This window comes from Pan paniscus, chromosome 4, assembly GCF_029289425.2.
Source record: "Pan paniscus chromosome 4, NHGRI_mPanPan1-v2.0_pri, whole genome shotgun sequence".
Taxonomy (NCBI): domain Eukaryota; kingdom Metazoa; phylum Chordata; class Mammalia; order Primates; family Hominidae; genus Pan; species Pan paniscus.
The window spans coordinates 35,293,787-35,315,058 of NC_073253.2; the positions used below are offsets into that span (position 1 = coordinate 35,293,787).

Consider the following 21,272-nt stretch of genomic DNA (forward strand, 5'->3'; position numbering starts at 1 on the left):
GATGTCTAGCAGAGTCAAGTGCTGCGCAGGAGAGTCCCAAGACGGGGCCAAGTGGGACCTCGTGTGACAGCCCCAGTCAGTAGGGGTAGAGATTTTCAAACACACTTTAATCTGAAGATAGAATGCCACTACTTAAGTAGAGTGAAATTTCCTGAGTTGTGAATCTGGATCTTAGTTCCAGCATACTTTGCAGATGGGATGAGGCTTTCTTATTAGGTGTATTTCAGGTGTTTGTTGTGGGGACACTCAGATTGTCTCAAGTGATGGACACTGATGGCCAGGAAGCCAAGGCAAAGAGAGCCCAGGAAATCACAGCCTTGGAGTGGGCCTGTGAGGGGAAAGTGAGAAGCCCTGAGTCTTGATAAGCTTCTTAGCTTCAACCTCTAGTTGAAATTTGCCTCTGGGGAAGAGACCAAGGACACCTCTAGGAGCTCATCAGCCATTTGAGAAGTCAGACATTTTATGGTCCCTCCTACTCCCTCTGTTTGGGTTTCTAGAGTTTTAATGTGTTTTTCCTGTTGTATACACCACATACCCCTCTCCTGTCCACAAGAGGAGGACCACATTGGTTGGTCACATGCCCACACTACCTCATACAGTGTCACTACCAGTCAGAGTTTTATTACCAAGTTTCCTCATAGGCTACTGATAATCTTATGCTCATCCTAGAGGTGGTGGCTGCTTTATGTTAGTTTCCAATCCCTGGTTCAATCAGTGGCAGAGGCTGGTCTGGCTATTTTGTTCAGAAAGAAGGGGAGTGGGCCCTTAAGTATTTCTTGGTCTCCTTCCTTTATTTTTATCTTTACTTTTAAATTTTATTTATTTATTAATTTTTATTTTAGGTTCAGGGGTACACATGCAGGTTTGTTATATAAAGGGAAATTGCATGTCATGGGGGTTTGGTGCACAGAATGTTCTGTCATTCAGGTAATAAGCATACTTTGGCCTCCTTCTTTTAAACAGAACATTATTATGTTGAAAATCCAAGCAACACTAACAGAAAGTGATACATTTTAATAGTGCTTTCTTGGGTCAATACAATTACTGTTTGGGTTTCTTTCTTTCTTTTTTTTTTTTTAAGAAACAGAATCGTTTCTCAGCATATTTTATCTTTTACCTTAAGTGACTTTTTCTGATATGTAGCAGATCTTAGGAAGAAAAGCATCTAAATATCAGTTGTCCTTGTGACTTGGGGTTTCAGGTGCAGGTTGGAAGTGTGTCCTCAGGAGCCCCTTCCTGCAGAGTTCTGGGGAGTTGTTCCTGGCTCATTCTGAAGCCTATCTAAGTTTGGTGTAGTCCTCACTATTTAAAATATATTACTGGATGAGCAGTTTCTCAGTTGTTCTTATCCCATTTTTAGCTCTCTTTCTGCTTCTGTGTTTGGTGGGTTGCTTTCCTCAATGAAGTGGTTTTTGATCTAAAACAGTCAATAAGCCGAACAAATTCAAAGAATGATTTTCCTTCCCTCTTGTGATTGCTCCCCAGTATCCCTTCTTCCTTTTACTGCTAGCTAGGCATAGGGCCTCCTAGCTAGAGACTGTATTTCCCAGCCTCCATGGCAACTATGGTGGCTGTTCTAGACATTCTAGATAATGAGGGGTGAATGGAAGTGGCTTACCCTTGTATTAGTCTGTTCTCATGCTGCTGATAAAGACATACATGGGACTGGGTAATTTACAAAAGAAAGACGTTTAATGGACTTGCAGTTCCACGTGGCTGGGGAAGCCTCACAATCTTGGCAGAAGGCAAGGAGAAGCAAGTCACGTCTTACATGGATGGCAGCAGGCAAAGAGAGAAATTGTGCAGGGAAATTCCCCCTTTTAAAACTGTCAGGTCTCATGAGACTTATTCACTATCACAAGAATAGCATGGGAAAGACCTTCCCCCATGATTCAATTACCTCCCACTGGATCTCTCCCACAACACATGGGAATTCAAGATGAGATTGGGGTGGGGACACAGCCAAACCATATCAATGCTATTTCCAGGTCACATCCTGTCCCAGATGCTCTGCTGTGCTGCCATCTGTCCAACTGCAAGGCTACTGGCTGACAGCTCCCTTTGAGAATTGCCTCAGCTAAGAAAAGTCATCTCATTCAAGGTCACATTCCTTTCCTGGAACGGCTTGCAGCCAATATCTGGTCTCATCCCAGCTCTGAAGGACCAGCTCAGCTTCAACGCCCCGTATCAGTTTGGTTGAGACCTTGTTGTGACTGTACTGCAGCTTAACTTTTCCATCTTCCCAGTTCTGCTTCCTTCCTTTCCTCCAGTGAGTGATAATTCATGGAGCACCCCATAGTGAACTTCCTGTACACTAATCTCCATCTCAGAGTCTGTTTCCTGGGGGACCCACCCAGCAACACAAATTTAAAAGAAAGCTATTTGCTGGCCTCTCTGCCTACCTTTCTACAGATTGGGACAGAGTGAGGGTAGTGGTGAGTGAGCTTTGACCATGTGGATGAGGAGAATGTCTTAAAGGGTGGGGAGCAACAAGATATAAAGTACTTGGGTCAAAGTACCTTATTTAGATGGCCTCATGGATCAAACTTTCCACAAACTCTGAACCACTGACCACTGCATACTTCTACCCTGGTAGGTGAGAGAATGATCAACTTTGATCTCATTTGAGCCACTCTATTTTTTTGATCTCTAACTTAGAGCAGCTTAGCATATACTTTGGAGTTGGGGAAAGTGTAGTCTGCTCCAATCAGATAATTTAGGACCTTGTAGTCTGCAGTAAGGATTCTGGACTTTGTCTTAAGGGTAATGGGTTTTTGCTGTATCTCTAGGTGTTGTGTATTATGTTTATCCAAGAATGAACTGTAGATCAGAACTGAGTTGCTTTGTCAGTGCAGTGGTCCAATCATGGTTCATTGCAGCCTTCAACTTCTGGGCTCAAGCAATCCTCCTGCTTTAGCCTCTTGAGTAGCTGGGACTACAGGCACATCCAGCTAATTTTTTTAGGGGGTAGGGTGTGGGTAGAGACAGGGTCTCACTATGTTGCCTGGGCTGGTCTTGAACTCCTGGCTTCAAGCAATCCTCTTGCTTCCTCCTCCCAAAGTGCTGGGATTACAGGCTTGAGCCACCAAGTCTGGCTGCTTTAACATAACTTTTTTAAAAAAGCAATATAGCTAGGACACTTGGCCCCTAAATTTAGTGAGAATGATTCAAAAGAATTTTTTTTGCATTATCCTGAGAAAAATACAAAATTGTAGATGTCAATTAATAAAGGCAGAATAAGAAGTTCATGTATTCTCTTTGGAAACTTGTTTGAATCACTGTTTTTTTGAGTTTTTCTTCATTGGAAGTAGATTTGATTTTTCACTCCAATCTGGCAATCACAAAGAATTTGAGTGGAAAGTAGGATTATGCTGAAAATTCCTTGGAGGAAGGAATGCTTAGTGACTCTCACTATACAACCGAAGAGCAGTAATTACAGCCACAAAGACTCTAAAGGTTAATTCCTTAAAAACTTCCCCATAATATGCATAACCACATTAGTTTCTTGCTTTAGACAGCAAAATAAATTCATATGTTTTCTTGGGTAAAATAGAAGGAACAACACTTTAGCAAAATTCCCTGTCGAATTATTTTCTGAAAAATCAAACAGTAAACAGTTTTCCTATTCTGATTCTCAATGCATCTCTTGGCAATTTGTTTTTTGGACACACACATATAATTATTCAGCTAGGTGGTCTAGGTTGGAATTTCAGTTATTGCTATCCAAATAAAACACTCCTTTTCCAGAAATCAGCAGACTCTGTACTAACTGTTCTTTCAAAGCCTTGGATGAAGTCTATATTGGGAACCTGAGCCGTGTCATGAGTACTTTCTACTGCCTTTTTCTCTCAAAGCTGCTGGAGCAAACAGAAGCTTCTGTCATAGAGCCTCAGACTGCAAAATAATCCCACGTCTACCAGCTCTCTAGTTCCTCAGCCATTTCCATTGGTGCTTCTCCCATGATATTTTAAAATAAAGGCTACATAAAATATGGCTTTCCTCTTCCTTCTTCAAGATCAGGACAAGTTAGTTTTCTACTAATATATTAACACATATACTGTACTTATAAATAAGCTTCTTCCCTCAGAACAGGGGTCCTCACCCAGGGATGATTTTGTGACCCCCTCCCCACCAGACATCGGACAATGTCTAGACATTTTTGGTTGTCACAACCAGGGTATGCTACTGGCATCTGGTGGTAGAGGCGAGGGGTGCTGTTAAGCATTGAACAATGTACGAGAGCCCCTCACAACAAAGAATTAACTGCCCCAAAATCAATAGTGTCAATGTTGAGAAAACCTGCCTCAGTGAGATTTGAAATGGTATTGAGGTATTTTCCAAATTAATTGGCTATCATATGTACTTTGGATCTTATTCAGGGGCAGTGTTTGGAAGCAAATTTTGTCCTTTAGATTATAGTTGCCATACTTAACAAATAAAAATGTGGGAAGCCAGTGAGTCGAGATCATGCCACTGCACTCCAGCCTGGGCGACAGAGTGAGACTCCAACTCAAAACAAAATTAAAAAAAAAAATAATGTGGGAAGCCCGGTTAAGCTTGAAATTTTTACTTATAAGAAAAAATTACCTGTTATTCATATGAAATTCAAATTTAAGTGGGCATCATCTTATATTTTATCTGGCAACTCTGTCTTAGATGGAGACATTTGCCTTAGTTTCTCACTGGTAGACCCACATTTATATCTTAATTTAAACCACTGATTGTAGCTGGAAACTGCTTACTATTTTTCTATGTTAATATAGTACATAAACAAAGTATCTTTCGGAAAGACAGTATTACTATAAACACAGCCTTAAAGTATCATTAGTTTCTTCTTTGAAAATTATACCAATTTGATTTTCATTGACACCGACATGATGTGTTAATAAACTTTTTAATGCTTTTATGCTCTGCTCGAAGTTGTCCACATTTATTCCAGACCTGGGCCCAGTTTGTTGTAAGATCTTACCCCAAATACACAAATCAGGGTCTTTCATTCTCTTTTCTTGTAGGAGCATCTACTGCCTTAATTACTCTCAAAACCAACTAATTACTATTTGAGAAGAATCTGAATAATTGATATTCATAAAATCCAACATGCCATCCACATCAGTAGAAGAAAAGTGACAATAACGCCCCAAACAATGATATTTCAGAGCACTGTGTGTTATGTGCACGAGCCCAGGGCTAGGGGTCACAAGCCCGGCATTTTGGTTGAGGTTCTGCCACTGGCTTATACCTAGTCTCTCAATGATTCTCTGGGCTACAGTTTTATTCACAATTTCCACCCCCGAGGCAGATGGACCCCAAGAAGTACATCACTTGACAGAGTGCGAGCCTCGAGGTAGAACTTGAGTGAGAAACAGGATCTGAGTAGTAGCCACGTTCTGCAGACAGGACACACATGGTGGACGGTAGTGGGGACGCCTGCTTCTTAGAGGACTGGCCACGAACATCAGCCACCTAGCTTCATGGGGCAGACGAATTCCAGGAGGTACAGTGATGCCCCTGCACAAAGCACCACTGTGCTGGCTTTGGGCAACACAAAGGCTGCCCTTTGAAAGCCCGCAGACCACAGATAGGCATGGCTGGGACAAGTAGGAGCTGACACAAAATATCAGAGTTGGAAAAAATTACTACCATAAAATTAATTTAGTTCTTTTAACCATGCTATTGTATATGTCTGTGAAATTCATATGAAAAAAATAAACTTAATTACTCCCTGTTAGTATCTAGTCACATTATGGTCAAGTCTGGGTCTGCACGTTAATGGGCTATGGAATTATGAATGAGGATGAACACTCCTAAGCTTTATCCCATTGTTCACTGGGCATCATCGACTCTTCCTTCTCTCTGCTCCTTCTGAGACTTTATCTCCTTGGTCTCGTATTCTTGAGTGTAAGCTCCACAGGGGAAGGAATTTTTGTCCACTTTGTTCATTTATGCACCCCAGGCATCTAGAAGAGTGCCTGGCACACAGTTGGTGCTCAATACGTGTTTATTAAATGAATGAACAGCATACCCTTTATTCTTTTTAAAAATTCCTTTTTATTTGTATAAATATATGGGGTATAAGTGTAATTTTGTTACATGCATAGATTGCATATTGGTGAAGTCAGGGCTTTTAGAGTATCCATCACTCAAATAACACACATTGTACCCATTAAGTAATCCTTCATCATCCACCCTGCCCCCTTTATTCTAAACCAACTCTTGCAATGGCAGTGAGACTCCGTTTTGGGCCATTCCCTCTTCAGACATTTTAACTCCTGTGGGACTGCCAGCAGGGTGATGTTGAGGTCCAGTGTGGAGACATGTCCAATCTGACAGTGAGTGGCAAGACAACCAAAGGGAAGAGGCCTAGTTCCAAAAAGAACTAGAGCAGAGGTGTATTAGTCCATTTCACGCTGCTGATGGGCAATTTACAAAACAAAGAGGTTTAATTGGACTTACAGTTCCACATGGCTGGGGAAGCCTCACAATCATGGCAGAAGGCAAAAAGGAGCAAGTCTCCTCTTACACGGATGGCAGCAGGCAAAGAGAGAATGAAGTCACAAAAGCGGAAATCCCTGATAAAACTATCAGATCTTGTGAAACTTATTCACTACCATGAGAACAGTACAGGGGAAAGCACCCCCATGATTCAATTATCTCCCACCAGGTCCCTCCCACAACATGTGGGAATTATGGGAGTACAATTCAAATGAGATTTGGGTGGGGACACAAAGCCAAACCATATCAAGAGGGAAGCTGACCAACCTGGAGGAAGGAAACCTCCATATTTTATAACTATGAGGGTAAAAGAGTTTCCCAATTCCTTTTCTGGAAATCTTTACTTTTCAGGAAAACTATAACACATGCTTTAGTTTAAAAACAATGCCACAGGCCAGGCATGGTGGTTCACGTTTGTAATCCCAGCACTTTGGGAGGCTGAGGCAAGTGGATCACGAGGTCAAGAGATCGAGACCATCCTGGCCAACATGGTGAAACCCCATGTCTACTAAAGATACAAAAATTAGCTGGGCATGATGGCACACGCCTGTAGTCCCAGCTGCTTGGGAGGCTGAGGCAGGAGAATTGTTTGAACCTGAGAGGCAGAGGTTGCGGTGAGCCGAGATCGTGCCACTGCACTCCAGCCTGGGTGACACAGTGAGACTCCGTCTCAAAAAAAAAAAAAAAAATGCCACAAACAAAACATACTGTGTACCGTGTTCCAGGTTATAAACCGTGTTCCAGGTTATAAACATCTCTAACATATGTCATTTCTCCAGAGTCTCACGGTGCTCTGCCAGCCAGGCAGAAGAGGGATCAGGTTCCCCTTTATACAAAACAGGACACCAAGACTCAGGGAAGTTAAGTGAACTGCTCAGGCCAATATATAGCAGAGCCTGGACCCCAGTTCTCTAGAATTCACATCTAGTGCTCATTCCTCCGTGCACACTCTTTTTACAAAGTTTAAGATGCTTTGTGGTTTGGGTACATTAAAATACATTAGAAATGAATTAACTTATTCACAAACTTGTCAGGTCTTGTAAATTAAATTTGAAGTACACTTAATTCAGATAACAGCAAATTTGCTAATTAAATTAACCTTTAACTATGCTTATTTGTATTACACATGGAAATAACAAGCGGCTAAACCTTGAGAAATCCATAATCTATTTCTTTTTGCAAATGTATGAAAAGCTGGAGAATATTAGCGTAAAAGGAAGACATCTACAATGTTTTCTGAATTTTCTGTTTAGTAGCATTAAGGCACTAAAATAAATATTAACAAAAGGAGCTAAGAACAATAAGGAAAACCCACCCTGTCCCAAGATATATCAAGGGCAACTTTTCCGTGTGAACTTTGTTTAATTACTGCCATTTTCTGAGCTCTTATTATTATTCTAAATTTTTGTTTTTGGTTTTGTTTTGTTTTTTTTGGCTAGGCGTGGTGGCTCATGCCTATAATCCCAAGACTTTGGGAGGCCAAGGAGGGTGGATCACCTGAGGTCAAAAGTTTGAGACCAGCCTGGGTAACATGGCGAAACCCCCTCTCTACTAAAAATACAAAAATTAGCCGGGTGTGGTGGTAGGTGCCTGTAATCCCAGCTATTCAGGAGGCTGAGGCAGGAGAATCACTTGAACCCGGGAGGCGGAGGTTGCAGTGAGCCAAGATCACGCCACTGCACTCCACCCTGGGTGACAGAGCGTGACTCTGTCTCAAAAAATAAAATAAAAATAAAAAATAAATAAATTGTTTTTTATTCTTTCACTTGCCATGTGTAATTGAGAAGTGAAAGTTACACATGGTAAGTGAAACAATAAAAAACAATTTAAAATTTAGAATAATAAGAGCTAAATAATACGAAAAGTTGTGGCTTTGCTCTAGTGGATAAACACTTCTCTAATCTTTTATCTGTTTGCTTGCTTCTAGTCTTTCCTGAATTTCTAAATCAAACCCGTAGGCCACAGTGGCAGGAGACTATAGCAGATGAGAAGCAACAAGGGGCCACCCTAGTGTCCTGCAAAGGTCTGAGTCTGCGGGACCCAGATCTGCATCTCCAGAATGAACACAGAGAGATGTTCCAGGTCACCAACACATGGGAGCACCTACCTGGAAGGCAGAATCCTGACTTCCCTAGGCCAGTCCAATGTGGTGCTGGTCCCACTCACAGAATCTGAACAATATCATTTACACACATTCATAATCCTTCTAACATGGATAATCTAAAATTTTCCCATTTTCTCCATTTTGCGGGAGAAAACCAAAACCCTAAATCAACCCTGAATGACACTTGAAAAACCTGGCTTCCAGTTTCAGCTCAGTCATGGTGGCTGGGGTTCCCTGTGAAAGCTACTGTCAAATGTGGAAACTGAGGAATCTGACTAGGAGATTTTCAGAACCCTTTTGGCTGTAACGCTTAGTTCCCTTTATCTTCACCTCTCTGGCCCTGAATCATGCAGGTCACATTAGCAACATCCCAAGTATGAATGACCCTCCCTACTACTTACTACCAGATCCTCGCTGTGCTCAGCTACACTTTTAATTTTAAAGAAACAGACTTGTAGAAAAATGTTTAAAACCCAGGATACATGAAGAGCTTCTCCAGAACCTCTCAACAAGCGGCTTTTGATGATAAATACCAGATGCTATAGAGGACGATTAACTATGCAGACAACTTGCATGTAAATTATACAGTAACATAAGAAGGGGGTCTTCAGAGATATGGGATTTCATTTTGAATTTGGCGAAGGCATCCGCTTCTGTCCCCAAAGGGGAGTAGTTTAGAGCTGCTTTAGGTTCATTCATACATATATACTCATTGTTTTTGTTCTTTTCTTCTTGAGGGAATTGCAGTTGCTCTTTTTTTCTTTTTTCTACTGGAAGAACTGCTTTATGTTGGCTGGAGCTGTTTTGTGGCTGGGTCGTAGAGATGAGAATACCATGGCAGCTGCTTGAGCCATTTGGTGAGAAACAGGTAGAGAGCTACTCAATCAGGATAAGAACTGATAAGGCAAACAGCATGATGTGACCTCTAACCTAACCCTTCCAAAAGCTCACCAGGTTCAAAACCATTCCTTCCCTTTTTCTCTCTCTCCCTACTTACTTCTCCTCTTCCTCTCATCCTCTGCCCCTCTGATCTCTTTCTTGCGCCCTCTCATTTCCCTAAATATTGCCCGAATCTCCAATTCACTTTTAAAAGTTTATGAAATGTTTGTAGTATTTAGGCATTTATAAAGGTATAAGGAATAACTCCAGAAACATTAGTTCCTACTACTTAACTAAAGTTTGCAGTATTCAAACTGCAAATTGCTGAAGCCTCTCCTATATCCCTCTCTTAATAGTATCGATTCCCCTACCCTTTCTCCACCCCAGGAGTTAACCACAATATTCTACTTGCCACCCACTCACCTGTAACAGATCATAACATGGAATTTTAAGAAAACACACTTGTTCTTAGTGAAAAATGTATATTCCCTGTTCTGTTAAGAATCAGGGAATTTAGTTAAAATTTTAAAGAGAAAGACAACATGTTTTTTTTTTTTTTCAAATGATCTTTCATTAACGTAACAGTTCCTCTACCTACCTCCTGCTGTAAGGGGTATGCACTAATTAAGTTTCCCAGCACCATCAGTGCTATTTTGTTCAGAAGTCTTTTTCTGATTCTGTGTAAATTTTAGACTCTTTTATTTTGTTCTTAGGTTTTCCTTTTTTTTTTCCCCCTTCTGGAGTTTCCTCAGCTGTCCAGTGTTTCTCTACTATCTCCAATTACAGGACTCACCACAATGCCATTTACTGCTTGGACAATTTCTTCTTGAATATGAAATGCTCTCTCTCCCTGCACTCTGCACCAAGTGATTACAGTTGACTTTCTCTGCACCCTTTCTATTTAAAAGATTTGATGAAAAAGCATGAACATCGTTCACATTAGGATAGAGCATGGGGTCACTGGGAGGGGACTTCCCAGCTTTTCCGAGGCAGCATGACTGTTATACAAGGCAAAGGTCTTTGGTCTCCTGTTTCTTTTTGGGACATGCTAATGGGTTAGGGGCAGGAGAGTCATCCTTAGTGACTGGGTCTCCCCTGACATCCATTGAGGATATGTCAGTCTCCAATGCTAGGGCTAGGAGAAACCTCTGTTTTCATTAGGCCCAGCAGATGTGTCTTGGTAGAGGTGCCCTTGAGATAGTGTGGCCTCAGATTCACATCTTTGTCAGGCAGCTACTGAAGGTAGTGGCTGGATACCAAAGAATAAAACGCCTGTTGTAGGGTACCCACCGGTGTAATCCCAGTATTAGATGCTGGTCAGTTTGTCATTTCACTATTAATGATAGTTAACAAAAGCAGAGTGCATGGTATGGTATAAAATATGGGACTAGAAAATGTCTAATCATTGGACTCAAAGTTCAAATTGAAAATAGAGATACTACACTGGCTTTTTCCAAATAATGCTTTTAATTATCTTCCAAATTAGTATTGTTTTTCTTCTTATAACTTATTTACATCTTTGGTAAATGGTTAATTTGAAGAATGTCTATGAAGTAAATATGGTTTAATGTAAAAATCATGGCTTTGGAGACGAACAGAACTGGGCAAAAATCCTCATGTAATCACTTTTTGAAACAAGATATTTACCCTTGGTGCCTCCAACTCCAAATTCCTTTGTGTGGGTAAATAGGCCTCTGACTGTGCCTGCAGTCTTACTTCTCATCATTATCTACCGCTCACTTTACCCTCCTGAAATGTTGAATTATACATAGTTCTCAGACCACAATATACTATTGCTCTATTCCTTGTTTTTACTTCAGCTGTTTTCAGTCTGGAACACCTCCCCTGGTACACCTCCTCCAGGAGTGCTTTACTGACACTGTTTCATCCCCAAGCCCTCTGCAGATGGGTGAATAATTCCTCTTCTATAACCTCATAACACTTAATTAATCTCCAACAGCACTCACCACACAAGAGTGGACGTTACTGTGTTTATCTCCTCCATGTACGCCATTCAGTAACAAGAGCTACATCTGATTGATCTTGGTATCACTGGTGCCAGCATTTAGTAAACTCAATAAATATTAGTTGGATTGAAAGGGTTATATCTGCAAAACGAGTATAATACTATCCCTTCAGTTATTGTGAGGAAGAATTCAATAAATGCCACTGCTGGTTCTGTTACCCAAACTTCTCCTAAAATATTTCTAAAACACGGCAACAAATATGTAGTATGTGCAAAGAAAAGATATATTGACAGTCACCTCTAGATGTCGTTTTTGTACTCAAAACATTTTCTGGAGAAAAGCATGTTCAACGGAGTTGTAATTATATTTGCCAATTTTAAGATATCATCTGGCTTATGAAATCCAAATAAAGAGATGATGCTCATGGACCAGGTGAGAAGTTTTATTGAGAGTCAACTGGTCTAATTTTTGTAAGCTGTTGGTGATGTCCATAGGTAAAAGTTATCTCGAAGAATAAATCTAAAACTAAGCTGTTTTAAAAACAGGTCCAAATATATAATGAAGACATCTACATATAAAAAAAATCAGAGAAAGAAAATCTTTTCTTTAAATAGAGACCCTCTGGGAATGTTTTCTTTGGCCTCAGGAAGCTTCTACCACAATTCCCGCCCGTAACCCTTCCTCCCCTCACCAGTGCACACACATACGCTCTCTTGGAAGCCTCTCTCCTGGATATTTACACTGAGTTACTGTTCCACACTGGAAATACACCTCTCTGGACTTGATTTGCTCACTCTCATCTTATCCTTTTGGTTTTCAGCGCTATGATTAACCTTGAATGAAAGTTGAAGGTCACTTAATTATCCATACCAACAAATGGAGAAAAAGGCATATAAATTATGCTTATTCATGACAGCCTTATTGTCCCATCCCTAGGATAGAAATGAGAGCTGGGGAATGGAAGGCTGTGGTGGCAATAACAGAAGGCATGACATATTAGGAAGCCAAAAGATGGAAATGCCTTGTAGTCAAGGGGCAGCAAAAGGAGGAAGACTCCAGTTACTGAGTAGATGTGGGAGAAGAAAATGCAATGGAAAGAGAGGACACAGACACCTGAGGAAACCACCATAAGGAGGGGTAGACTTTGTGGTCAAAAGCAAAGGGTAACTTTGAGACATTTGAAACTGAAGAAGCAATAAAAGTTCTGTTCTTGTAATAGTTGAATATGTTTTGTGTCCATCAACTATAAGCATCTATTATGTGCCAACTAAATGCTGTGGGGGATATAAGAGTTAGTTCCTGCATTTGAAGTAAAAATGAGTATGCAGCTTTATGCAGGTGTAATCAAATGGTGTAAGTACAGTAATGTAAATTAATAATAATTCATAAGTATTTACATACTGAGACATTTTATCAAGAAGTTAATATGCCATTCTCCCATATACCTACTCAGTATACTTCTTGGGTTGATTTTAATGTTGTTGCCTCAGCACCTTGATGAATAGGGGAAGCAAGACAGTTCCAAAAGCTATGAACAATACCCAACTGTAAACACCATTTCAAACTCATTGGACCCTTTTCTTTCTTCTTCCTGTCACTTCCATTACTCAAAATGTACGCTAATTTCTTTTAGTTTGCTAAGATGGCATTTAAAGCACTGATGTGAGTAATGACTGACATTTCAAGAGGAAGTTCCATAAATTGAGGTATCAGACCAGATATATCTCATTTTACACAACTGACATGATTGTGGATTGAGAGAATTTTTATATATGGACTATTTTTAAATGCTAGGAGAGTTTGCTGTTTAAAGCGATTTATGTATAAAGCAAAGAATACTCCAATAATGAATCTTTCCTCAGGCAAATTTTAAAATGGCGGCATTTCACAAGGCAGGATTTATTTGTTCTTCATTATTGATGGCAGCCTATTAATCTGGAAAAGTAATATAACTCCCTATAAACAATACACATAATGACTTAAGTTCTGAAAATAAGATCATTTTATACACTCATTTTTAAACATTTCAGAAAATGGGATCATATCCATAACGTTTTCAATTACTACCATAAAAAAAGGAGGCATGTGAATTTACTATTTTTGCTCCCTAGTAGACTTGGCTAATCCAATGGAGGAAATATGAATAAATACATCTATTTTTTCCTGTTTGGTGTAAACAAATAAAGCTTGATATAATTATTCCTCACAGGGATAGTATAAGAAATGGATAAGCTATAAACGGTTAATGGGTTTAGAATTATAGTAATTCTTATTATGCCATAGCCCTTAATTTTAGTAATATGGCTGTAAGAACTATTGATCCAGCAAATATATATATATTCAAACAAAGTGTTTTAATATATTGCTTTTTTTTCTTAAAGAAAACTTTGAAATGTTATCTTTAGCCAAACAGAGAATGCTGGATTGTTTGTAGATTATATTAAGGATTCTAGTGATTTCCAAGGTTGACTGAATCCCAGGGGTGTAGTGGGGTTACCCAGTCCTAAGATGATTTCCTGGAGAGCATCTTTACTCCTGGCTGTCCATCCTTATTCATTGTTACTGATTCTAGAGAGCCATGTGGCCACTGAACATAGCTCAGCATCACTTCTGGGAAAACATTTAAATGGCATGGTCTTGCTGATGAAAAGATGTCCGAAATACAAAGTTCCATGAAGGCAGATGGTCCACATTTTTAGCTGCCATCTGGTTGAATGCTCTGGATATTTCATGTGCCCATTTTTTGCATCACATGCCATTACATTACCTTTAATTCTTTTTAAAAACATCTAATTCCAATTAAGTATAGATTCACAGGAAGTTGTAAAATAAATGTACAGGGATGTTTCCCCCCAATTGTAACATCTACTGTAACTATTGTACGATATTAAAACCAGGAAAATGACATTGGTACAAACCACAGAGTTCATTCAGATTTCACCAATTTTGGGTCTGGGTCTACGTCTGTGTTGCTATGTCTCTTTTTCCTTATAAGGTCACCTTTATTAGGCTGTTATCACATTGCTACAAAGGAATACCTGAAACTGGGTAATTTATGAAGAAAAGAGGTTTAATTGACTCACAACTCCACAGGCTCTACAGGAAACATGGCTGAGGGGGTCTCAGAAAACTTACAATCATGGTGGAAGGCGAAGGGAAAGCAGGCACGTCCCACACAGCTGGAGCAGGAGGAAGAGAGAGAAAGGGGAGATGCGACACATGTTCAAACAACCAGGACTCATGAGAACTCATTATTATGAGAATAGCAAGGAGGGAATCCCTTCTTGATCCAATCACCTCCCATCAGGCCCCTCCTCCAACAGTGCGGATTACAATTTGACATGTGATTTGGGCAGGGACACAAATCCAAACCACATCAGTTACCAATCATTGGATCTGCAGTCTATCCTATTCCAGTATGATTGGGTGGTTTTCTTGTTGTAAGTTTTAAGAGTTATTTGTATGTTTTGGACCCAAGTCCTTTAACAGATATGTTTTGCAAATTTTTTTCTCCCAGTCTGTGGCTTCTTGTCATTCTCTTAATAGGAAATGTTGTATTTTTATTATCAATTGCATATATTTCTTTTCTGTTGACACTTCCTCTCTGACCCACTGATTACATAGAAGTATGTTAATTTCCAAGTTTTTGGAGTTTTTACTGTTGTCTTTCTGTTATTGACTTCTAGTTTAATTCCAGCACAGTCAAGTAATATATTCTGCATTATTTCATTTAAAACTTTTGTTGAGGTTTGCTTTATGACTTGTAATAGCCTACTTTGGTGAATGTTATATAGGCTCTTAAAAATAATGTATGTTCTGCTGTCACTGGGTGGAGCATTCCATAAATGTCTATTAGATCCTGTTGTTTAATTCATCTATATCTTTGCTTATTTTTTGTCCAGTAGTTCTATCAATTGTTGAGTGTCGGGTATAACTATAGCTTATATGTTATAGTTAAAATTATGGATTTGTCTATTTCTTCTTTCACCTCTATCAGTTTTTGCTTCATGTATTTTGAAGCACTGTTGTTTGGTGCACACATTTGGGATTAATATGTTGTCTTGTGGACTGATCCATTTATCATTATGTAATGTCCTTCATATATATATATATATATATACACACACACACACACATACACATACACGCATACTACTTTTTTTTTCCTGATCAATGTTTGCATGGTATAACTTTTCCATCCTTTTAGGTTCCATCTACCAATGTCATGTTTGAAGGAAGTTTCTGATAGACAGCATACATTTAGTTTAGTTTTTTTATGTACTCTGCCAATTTCTGTCTTTTAATTGGTGTATTGAGATCAACTTTACATTTAGAATAAGTCTTGGTATTTTAGGAGTTAAGCCTGCCATTTTGTTACCTGTTTTCTGTTTATTCTCAACTTCTCATCTGTCTGACTACCTCCCCACCTCCAACCTATCACTCCCCTGCTGGCCCCTTGCTTTCTTGCGGGTTACTTGGACTTAAAAACAAAACAAAACAAAAAAAACTATTCTGATTTATTTAGTATTTTTGAGTATATCACTTGTATAGTTCTCTTAGTGGCTACTGTCAGTATTACAATATACATATTTAACATCACAGTCTATTGGTATATTAGGTTTTACCACTTTGAGTGAAGTGTAGAAATAAGGCTTCCATTATTTCCATTATTTACTTCCATTATAAGGTCCTTATTTCCACCTAGGACCCTTTACAAACCTCATTTTTTAAGTATAATTGTCCTATTTCCTCAACATAAATTGAGCACAATGTCAGATTATAATATTCTCATTTTGGTTTCATTTAATTCTTTTTCATACAAAAGACAGCAGGTTTACTATGCTGGAGGAGCAAAATGAATCCCTATCAGTATATATTACTGTCTGATCACCTTCACATAGCTACCAAATACATGAACTTGGCTTTTTATGCTTCTGGGTAACAAAGTACCTTTAGAGGAAGCCACACAACTGTACAAATTTAGCTAGACGTCAGGACGGCTGAGCCCCCATCATGCTGAAGCTACAGAGTTCATCTTCTTTCAATTCCTGGGGCAACTCCTAGGGTACCATCCCTCTTCTATCATCCTCAGGACCAACTTTTAAGTGGTACTAAAATCCGGATTTCCAAATAAAACTTTTAAGATAATTGGTAAAATACAAATTGATCTTGTTACATTCTGGGGCCAACTTCATTTCCATTTAAAAAAACTGAATGAATATTTAAAGAATATCTGTTTAAAGAGGCACCTAATCATTAGCCTGCCCATGGCTCTCCCTTGATTTATCGCCTTAATACTAATTTACATTTGACCTTTACGACTGTCAGCAATGCTCCTATTTACTTTTTACTAACCCCTGATATAGTCTCTAAATTATTCTGTCTTTTTTGTGTGTGTGTGTGTGTGACAGAGTCACTCTGTTGCCCAGGCTGGAGTGCAGTGGTACGATCTTAGCTCACTGCAACCTCTGCCACCTGGGTTCAAGCGACTGTCTTGCCTCAGCCTCCTGAGTAGCTGGGATTACAGGTGTGCGCCACCACATCCAGCTAATTTTTTTTTTTTTTTTTTTTTTTCAGTAGAGATTGTGTTTTACCATGTTGGCCAGGCTGGTCTGGAACTCCTGACCTCAAGTGATCCTCAAGTGGTCTGCCTGCCTTGGCCTCCCAAAGTTCTGGGATTACAGGTGTGAGCCACTGTGCCCAGCTGTCTTTTTAAAGCCCCAGTCTCTTTCTCTCAGGCACTTTTATTTGTTTTCTAATGTAATAGGGAAATTTGAAGGTAACTGATTTATCTACTCAGCATCCCATAGTTCCCCTTGAAACTTCCTCCAGTGTCAGAAAGAGAGCATGTCTCTCATTTTCAATGCCTGCCGGCCCCGCTGCTCAAGCTCCGGATCTCAGCCTCAACTCTTAGGGCAATTCCTAGGATCCCATCCTTCTTCTCTCCAGCATCTTTAGACTTTTACTCATAATAGCCAATTTTGTCCTCATATGTGTGTAGATTCACCATGTCATCTCTTTCAAAAACTTTGAGTCTTTCAGTCCTGTCCCATTTCTCTTCTTCCTTTATCAGTCATATTCCTCATGCTCTTAGACCTGTCCTTATCGTTTATACCCTTTTCTCCAGTAATCCCTTGCCACTGGATTTCTAACAACCTCCTCTATCAAAAATGCTCAGCAGAAGGGTGCCAAGTGACCTTCCTCCAATAATATTCAGCAGCATTTTCCACCACACTTTTACTTTATTTAATACAGTTTATGGGTTTATAAAATGCTTCTTCTTATAATGTCCATGTAACAATAGCTGTCTACCTCCCATCCTTGACTATGTAAATCCACTAATATTGTATTTGGACTTTTACTTGTCTTTACTTTCTCAAAACTATAAATTCCCATGCCTTCCAATTCTGGTTCTCAAGTTAGTCAACCAATACTCTCCCTGAGCAGTCTCCAGCTTATAACTAAACCCAGCATTCGTTTACTCATCTTCAGATTCCTTGCCATAGTCAGTCCTGTTTCTATGCCTTCACTTATATAGCACAGCCCACATGCAATGCCTTACTCTGTGCCAATCTAAATGCAACGTACCCACCCTTCAAGATCAGCTATCATCTTCTTTCATTAGGCCTTTGCCAAGCATTGCAGTACATTCAAGCCTTTGTCTAAAACCATATTAGACTTGTCTTCTTGACAAAATGGTACTTCCTAATAGTCTCTAGTTAGTTCAAATATGTGGGCCTTGTTTTATCAACTGTGCCTCTAAAAGCTTGAACATAAGTTTTTGCACAATCACGGCTCACTGCAATCTTCTCCTCCTGGGCTCAAGCCATCCTCCCGCCTCAGCCTCCCAAGTAGCTGAGACTATAGGCACACACCATCATGCCCAGCTATAATTTTTGTGTTTCTGTTGAGACAAGGTTTCATCATGTTGTCCAAGCTTGTCTTGAACCCCTGAGTTCAAGTGATCCTCCTCCCAAAGTGCTAGGATTACAGGCGAACATAAATTTTTATTCCCTGACAGCCTTGCAGTGTGCTAGGCATACAGAAGCTGCTTAATGAATTAGTTTAATGGTGTAATACTAAACAAATATTATTTACATAAATAATAACAATAATATCATGGCATTGATATCTCCACCTTGGGTGAAACTGGGCTTTTTAATGGACTACACAGGAGGCTACATGAGGCAGTATGACACAGTGGTTAAGAGTATAAACTCTGAAGCCAAAACTGCCTGGGTTCAAATCTTGGTTCTACCACCTACTGGCTATATGGGTACTGATATTTTCTTCTATTTTCAAGGAGGGACACAAAGACGTTAGTTAACCTTAGGAAGGTACCTGTGTCATGAAATCATTATGGAGATAAAGCAAGTTATGTTAGATACTTGAAACAACTTCTGGCATGTAGAAATTGCTCCATAAATGTCAGAAATTATTAAATGTTCATTACACATAAAATGATAGCATCTCAGAGATAAAAGAACTTTTGCTTTATAAATGAATGAGCAGAGGTATCAATGTAAAATGATTGGCCCAAGTGCATATGGCTAATCAGAGGCCAAGTCAAGAACTCAGCTCTCCTGATTTCTATTCAGTGTTTGTTCTTTCCCCTCCTTAAGGATTTTATATCTGAACACAAATTACAGAATCTTCAAGTTCAAAGGGATATTTAAGACTTCACAATTTAATTTTCCCATAAGGGACCATATACTGTACCATCACTTGTCACAAACCTTTCATCTTTCCCAACAGCACCATTTCCCAGATTCTTAATCACCCAGACAAAAAGAGCCTAACAAACCTTGCACTGTGGCTCCCAAGTTAAGAAACACACGAAGGATGGGTATGGATGCCAAGGTCAGGTTGCCTGAGTTCAGATGACTATCACCAGATGAAACCATTCTTAATGATCATCTTTTGAAAAATAAGATTTCTTTTTTGGGGAAAACACTGTCTGGGATACTCATTATAAAGCTGTGATTCAGGCCATCCCACACAAACACGGATGTTTTGCAGATAGCATTCTTCCCGGTAGGAATCTGAAGTTATGATTTAGATGAACTCTGAACAATACTCTAAAACAGCCAGGAAAAGGCACAGGAGCCAACTAACCATACCAGGCATAATTTCTGAAGGTTTCAATTTTCTGTGTGGTTCTCTGGAACAGTATTCAGCCTGTTTGTGCAATCAGCTATGTTAGAGTTTTTAAATTCAATCTAACAGATACAGACTCTCAAGAGGAACTGCAGCAATAAAAGATTGCTATTATCTATGCACTAATAAACCTGTGTGTAAGGATTCTTTCATCAGATGCAATGACATGCTATTCTGTCTCAATTCAACACTAAGGGAAGAGATTTAATTTCTCTTCAATGCAAATGAAATCACTGTATGTAGTAGCAGCAGTACGGAAGAAGGCCAAACTGAGTAACTGTGTTATGTGTCCACTAAGAATGTTCATTCACTCCTCTCAGTCCTGCTACAAACAAGGCTCAGGAAATCCACATTCTTTCTGTATGATTGTTTTAAATGCCTGATTGTAGTATATGGACCCTCAGCTTTATGGCTTAGGATTTTCTTTCCCCCTGCCTTGCCTTTGTCAGTCTATGGTTTGACATTTCTAACCCTCAAAACAGGGAGGTTCCATTACAATCTGAAAGTTGAATTACTTTACTTTCTTTATACTGAAGACTCAACAGATAGTCTCCACTGATCACACAGAGGATGCATTGTCCCTCCTTTGTGTTTCTGTAGTATTTTCTTATATTTCTAACCCTACTCGTGATTATCTGACTGGTTACACCTTGGTGTGTGTATATCTCCTTTGTGCACTGTAAACTCCCAAGGACAGAATTCATGTTTTATATATTTCTGTATTGTTCCAGAACCTTATGATGTCTAAGACATAGGAGCTGCTCAATAAATGTTTCGACAGTTTTAATGGTACATATGTTATGCATTTTCCAATTATACAGTTATTATTAATGAATTCTCATTTCTGACATAACTCTTTTTCATTTCTTAGAACTCTTGGTTTTGAAACATGTAAAAAAGACTTTAGCAGGCTGGCACTGTAATTTGAATGATTATGTAAACAGTAAGGGAGTGCCTAGCAAATATTTGTTGAATAGTAATTTTACGAAAATTTGCAGGTTTCTTTTGAGTTTTAGTTAAGAAGATCCGACCATCTCAGTGGGATAGAGGAAAGAACTCAGAGGCATGACTGGGAGGGTGTCCCAGAAAGACTACTGTGCCTTCTAGAAAAAAGACCCAGCACCCAAGTTCTAACTCTGAGACCCAGTCTTAAGTTTGGATCATAGCATTTCCAAGACCAAACTTCCTCTTTAATAGTTTTTCTGAGAATCTGTCAGGTTTAACGTCAAGAAACATTTAGTCTGTGCTCATTAGGCCCACAGACATGACTAGCTACATGATTTGAGGGGCCCAGTCCAAAATGAAAATGCAGAGCCCCTTGTTCAAAACTTAAGAATTTCAAGACAGTGACGGAAGAGCATCAGCCAAATGAGGAGGCTTTTTAAGCACAGAGCCTTGTGTGGCTGCATAGGTCCCAAACCTATGAAGCTAGCCCTCTTCTGTGAAAGGCAAAAGGTCTGTAGCTAGGGAGAGAAGCTACAATTCAAGTATGCACAAGGGGCTACAAGAACCCAGAGCTCCTAACTTTGTAAAAACATCACAGGGAAGGTGAGTTAAGCTCATTTTTGAGGGAGCAGTTGCATAGGGAAGAAAGATATTCCAGATTGAAGGACCAGCACTGAAGGTGGGCACAATTTACCTGACGTTCAGAAATACTGTAACTTTTAAGCAGG

General features: G+C 39.5%; 1 protein-coding gene across 1 annotated transcript in view; it reads right to left on the bottom strand.

The window, feature by feature from the left end:
* The window catches only part of THBS4 (thrombospondin 4), a 97,809-nt gene that overhangs the window by 75,780 nt on the left and 757 nt on the right, over nt 1-21,272 (bottom strand). Inside the window, exon 2 of the mRNA XM_034959894.3 lies at nt 14,578-14,621. The gene's annotated coding sequence lies outside the window, so the exon portion shown is untranslated. The remainder of the gene's footprint in view (nt 1-14,577; nt 14,622-21,272) is intronic.